Consider the following 6043-nt stretch of genomic DNA (forward strand, 5'->3'; position numbering starts at 1 on the left):
GATTTCGAATCTCCCCACCTGCAACTTTATCCGATAAAAGGGGAATGGGGCACCCTCTTTTTTATTTTTATATTTTTTAAATGATTACTTGTCAAGGTTAACTGTAAAAAGTAATCCACACTTGAGAGAGATTTTACTTGCTAGACCTTACAATTTTTCTTGGCAATTGCTAGAGGACATACGTTGCATTTTGGGATTGGATCAACCAGTGAATGAACTATTCAAAACCTAAAACCAGCCACCCGTGTTACCTAGACATGTCCTCCTAAGTGATTAGGTGTTTACAAGTGTTTGGTACAACAACTTTTTTTTTTTTTTTTTAATATGTTAAAAAGATATGGAGTCCTGATATTCTAACTAGGAAGTCTTCACTCAACTCAATACTTGGCTGACGTGTTATGGACAAATAACCATAGATCTGTTTTTTTTTTCGAGATGCACAAATTGACATGTTTTTGGGTATATATATTTGTGTATCCCGAGGAAACAGATCTATGATTGCATGTTCATGACACATCAGTCAAGTATTGGTCAAGTGAAGACTTTCTAGTTCGAAAATCATTATTGTAAAAAGATATATGTAGATTGTTTTATTTGTTAAACATGAGAAACTTGCATCAGTGACATTAAGAAAAAACAAAACAAGAATCTAAGAGTGATTATAAGAAAAATTAGTTGACGACAAGATGAAAAGGTGCATTATATGTGTTAAATAATTTTTTAAGGACCCAAGCATCTTTTTTTTTTTTTACACGTTTAAAAAACTCTTCATTTTATATGTCTAAATGAGATATAGTTTTGATGACATTACATGAATTGTTTTTTTATACTTATCCAGAATTGTTGACCATGCTGTGGGAGTTTGAACCCTTGTTAGCAATTTGGAATATGACAAAAATTCAATTCGTGAAAATTTTGAGTTCTATACGGTTTTGGATTGCAAAAATTCCGTCTCAAATTCAGTCAAAATTTTCATAAATGAAAAATATGCAGTGTATGCTTCATACGTGTATTACCCGTTTCATTTTAAAAATCTGAAAATAAAAGATTTGACCAAATGATAGTGATGTTATAGTGATGTTGATATTAATGGGCTGATAAAGGTTATGATAATAATGATGGTGGTGATAATGAGGACATTAGGGTTATTGTTCCATTTATTTTTAAAAGAAGATCAAAGTCAAGGGATAAATCATTAATTTGAAAAATTAAGGTGTAATCTCAAATAAATGTAGAGGGTCATGTTATTATTTTTTTTAAAGATTAAAGAGATATTTGTCACGTAAAAATGTGGATTCCTCCAAAATTTTGAAGCATTGCCACTTCAAAGTCGACTAGTGTTACACGTCACAACTTGCAAGTTTACACTTTGCAACACACAAGAAATTATAGTAGCATTTTTTTTTTACAAAGTTTTATAAAGAATCGTATAATTCGTAAAAATTGTGTTTTATTCTTTTCAAACCTGAAATCCGTGAATTATTCAGAATAGTTCAATAAGGCGGAGAATAATACTTTCATTGAAAAATTCATGAAAATTTTAAGAATTAAACGGGAGATTGCTAACAAGGGTTTGAACTATTGTTAGCATAGTAAAATAAAATTTAAAAATACAAGTGCCAAGGAAATACTGACTGTCACCCTTCTCTTGAATGGTTCGAGTGTCGCAGTTGAATAGGTTATCAAATGTTTTCCATGAAGATATTCAATTTGAAAGTTCTAAAAGAGTGTTGATTCCACTTGAAAGAATATGGACCGAGCTAGTAAAAGCATATATGAACACATTTTCATTTATAGAAGACGATGCTTTCGATAAAGTGGGTCCCAAATCTTTGAACCCTTGGGATAAGTCTATGATGATCACGATGATAATGATGATCAAATACCAACCACCTTCCCACTGCATCTCTACCACATATTTCTCCATCTTCTCCATATATCCATCACAATAATAGGGAATTACTTAAAATTCCATGAGATTCTTTTATCAAATTTCCACCCTTGGAGACTGGAAGCTGAGGCCATAATGCTCCATTTCCAGTTTTAATACCCCCTTGTGTTCTCAAACTGATGACATACTCCTTGACTATGATCTTCTCAATGGGACTAAGAGGAAACTGCCTAAATGCTCTCATCTTCAACCTTGCAAAAATAAGTCATTTTCAAAATCTATGATAAAACAAAAAGATATTTTTTCCATTGTGAACCTCAAGATTCTATCCACTTTAAACATCAAGAAGGACAGAGATAGGATTTTTGGGAAAGTTGAGACAGAGACCTTTTGAAAATGAAAATCAAAAAGGGTTTGCCACGATGGTAAAGAAGCAGGTTGGCTTATACCCAAGTTGTGACTAATAAAGATAAGGTGTAGGCATTATAATAATCTCATGGGATACACTATATCAATACTATGGTGTATCTCATCACATATCTTGAAGATATCATATTTGCATCAAATATAATGGAGTGCTGATTTTTGAACTCAACCAGACATATAAACTCAAAAACTCATTGACCTGGCATGGGCAAAGAACCGTAGATTCTATCCTCAGATACACAACTAACTTGATCGATCTGCCATCTGCAGTTGTGTATCTTGAGCGAAAGAATCTATGGTTCTTTGCACATGACACACAAGTGAGTTTTGAGTTCACCTATCAGGTTTAGTTAAAAAATCATTAGTCATTATAATGTATACACCTTATCTCTATTAATTACTTTAATTTGAGTTTCTTCATGCCCCTCAAATAAAAAAAGTTGTGTACCGTGTGACTCGGTGCATAGAACCTTAAATTATCCTATCGGACCAAGCAAAGCCTGGTCAGGGTCTAGCTCGCTATAGAATGGGATACCAAGATATATATAAAAAATCAAAAAGTTTTTACCATTAATCAAAAAGTCATATATATATATATCGGGAACGGATCAAGGGACATATGAAAAAATTTATGTAAAAACAATGTAACATTTATAAATTTTCAAAATATGGGTTAGAAGTTTCAGATTGAGCTGATTTTTTGTGAGGATGATCTCTATGATGGAAAGATTATCCAAAAATAAAATCAGTCAAATCTGAAACTTCTAACCTCATTAAAAGTGATTTAGAATGTGAACTGTTGATTTTTTGTCACTAATTTGTAAATCACTTTTGATGGATTTAAAAGTTTCAGATTGAGCTGATTTTTTGTGAGGATGTTCTTCTCATCATAGTGAAACTCAGCTCAATAAAAAGCCTTTAACCCCATGTTTTGAAAAACCATTGTTTTTACGTATGTCCCATGAACCGACCCCCATATATGTATATATAAGAATTTGAAGATGGGTGGGGGGGCATTTCCCATTAATCACTCAAAGAAAACTGCGGACAGATGGTATTTATATTTTAGTACAAATTACAAAACGAGATGGAATGATGGATACTATATATGTTGTTGGGTGGAAGTGGGATCGTATAGTGCCCATTCAATGATTGAGGAAATTAAACTCCACGTCTGCTGTTATCTCCACTCGCACTCAGACTCAGAGAGAGCAGCACCAACGAGAATGTGCGGCGTGACATGCTAACATTTGCCACGTGCCAATCTCTAACTATCCCACGCGTCTCCAATGACCAGCTTTTTTCGAGCTGGTGAGCATCACATAACCTCAAAGCACACAGCACGGCTGAGATAGAAGGACGGATCAGATTTTGTACAAGTTTTCTTAGAGATGCCCTTTTCTGTGTGGGATTCTTTAGTAATATTCTACCGTATCAACCGGAATTTTTTTACTGACAGTGCTCATAGAATCCGGAATCCACTAATCACATGAGCCCACGTGGATTGAATAATCCTAATTACAAAATTACCCTCTTTAGGCTTGACGTGGCACTCGCTAAAATGTCTGTGAGCACTGTAACGAGAAAATTTTGTGAGCAAAAAATCACTCTATAAGCCGTACGAACTATGACGTGTCCTTTGATAGTAGAATTTTCCAAGAAGAAATAGCTGTAAATATCTCTAATATACGCTAAAAAAAAAAAAATTAGGGGTTTGGGCTGCAGGGACGGCGATGAGAAGAACCATGTCATCCATGAGCAGCTTTTTCACTTCCATGATCATTTTAATGGCGTTTCTACATCCATTCATCCAAGCTTCTCGTCTCAGTAACTCTCTCTCTCTCTCTTTCACACACACACACACACACACACACACCAACAACAACAACAACAACAACAACAAATATAAAATGGGTTTCTTGTTTTGGGCAGGTTTTCAAGGTGAAAGAGTGGTTGTTACAAGCAAACAGGTACTAAGTATTTATAATATAAAAAACCCAGCAAACAGGAACTAAATATTTATTAAAAAAAAATCAAGTAATTAATTGATTTATAGTCTTTCCAAAGTGAAAATGAGATTTATTTTATTTTATTTTTTATTTTGCAGAATGATAATAAGGGACCTGAAACACATATGTTTCCTACCTTTCAGAGAGGGAATTCGGATCTTCAGTTGGATTCAGCAAGGAAAGTGCCAACGGGTCCTGACCCGCTTCATCATCACTATACCCCTCTTGTACCTTAGAGGAGTAACTGGAGCTTAGATGCATAAATATGAATTATTTCTTACTTAATGTTGATTTTTATTTAAGATACATTTTCTTTGATTAATGTCCAGTACTCAATCATGAATTTCTATTAGTTATCTCTCAACTGTTGATATAGATAGAGAGACAGAGAAGAGGAACCATGTTTATTTATTAGTAGATTTTTATTATTTAATTTTTAGATTTTTTTTGGCTGATTTAGACAAACCCTCATCAAGGTTTTGGTGAATATTTGATACAGCCCCCTCCTTTAATTTTTTTTTTTTGTAAACTGATTGCATAATATCTCTTGACTGCAGTCTTAATGTTGAGACTGATAAAATGATAGAAATACCCTTGTCAGGTGGTTTGGTTTTTTATTTTTTGTTTTGCGTTTTAAACCTCAAGATTCCATTATCTTCAATATTCAGACCTCAAGAACAAAATAGGATTTCTTGGGAAGCTGTAAGAGGTTAAATATTTAAAAGAAAATTCAAAATTTTGTTTATTATAAGAAGTTGACGAGATTTAGAACAAGTTCAATTAGGGGGAATTTAAAAAAAAAAAAATGATTTACCTTCAACTTTGAAGGGTTTGGGGTGAATCAAAATTTTTAGGTTGGAGGTTGAAGATGAGGGTATTTAAGTCATTTTACTAATCTCTTCGAGAAAACTCAGCTTTTGGGTTTGTTAGTAAGTCAATTCAGTGTCTCATCTCTACACTGTATTCGAGGTAAGGAAATCTTGGCCCCTTACGCATTTTTTTATTTAGACTTTAAGCAAATTAGGGTGTGAGTGTTGACTCTGATCCAGAAGCGACTACACTGTCCACATCATGTGACCCATTCCTTGGTGGAATTATATACCGAACTCTTCTTAATTGGTAATTTTAAGTCATTTCAAAATAGGTTTTTTAATGGGCAATGATATTATCTAGGGGTGTCAATAGATTGTCAAAAATTTGAATTCAATTCGAATTTGAATTTGAAAAATCAGATATTATTCAAAAATTTCAAATATCGAATTTGAATTCGAATAGTTTTATATATTCGAATATTAACATTTCGAATATGATAATATTCGATTCGAAATAACATATAATATATATTATTTTATTTTATTTATTTGTTATATAAATAATATAATATTTATTATTTTACTTGATTTATTTATTATATACATAATATAATATATAATAGGTTTTTTTTTTAATAATGAAAAATCAATTGGAGAAGGAAAAATTATATATTTTTTAATATACAAATTATTCGAATTTTAATAAGATATTATCCGATATCCGATAAGATAATTAAATTCGATTTCGGATAAAGTTTTAGAACATCCGTCGGATTTGGATATCAAATAAAAATTTTGGATTCAAATTCGGATATTATTGTATCCGAACCGATAAGCATCCATTGACAGCACTAATATTATCACATCATTGAATAAGGAAAATTATAGATTTTATTATATGATGT

At 32.3% G+C, this 6043-nt stretch overlaps 1 long non-coding RNA gene across 1 annotated transcript; it reads left to right on the forward strand.

Annotated features, from left to right (window-relative positions):
- The first annotated feature begins 3991 nt into the window (after positions 1-3991).
- On the forward strand, positions 3992-4690 carry LOC147396840 (uncharacterized). The gene is made up of 3 exons (XR_015180801.1): positions 3992-4144; positions 4250-4287; positions 4425-4690. It is a non-coding gene; the product is annotated as an uncharacterized LOC147396840 (long non-coding RNA).
- Positions 4691-6043: the final 1353 nt, after the last annotated feature.

The sequence above is a fragment of the Akebia trifoliata genome, chromosome 8, assembly GCF_017979445.1.
Source record: "Akebia trifoliata isolate Shusen 1 chromosome 8, ASM1797944v1, whole genome shotgun sequence".
Lineage (NCBI taxonomy): Eukaryota > Viridiplantae > Streptophyta > Magnoliopsida > Ranunculales > Lardizabalaceae > Akebia > Akebia trifoliata.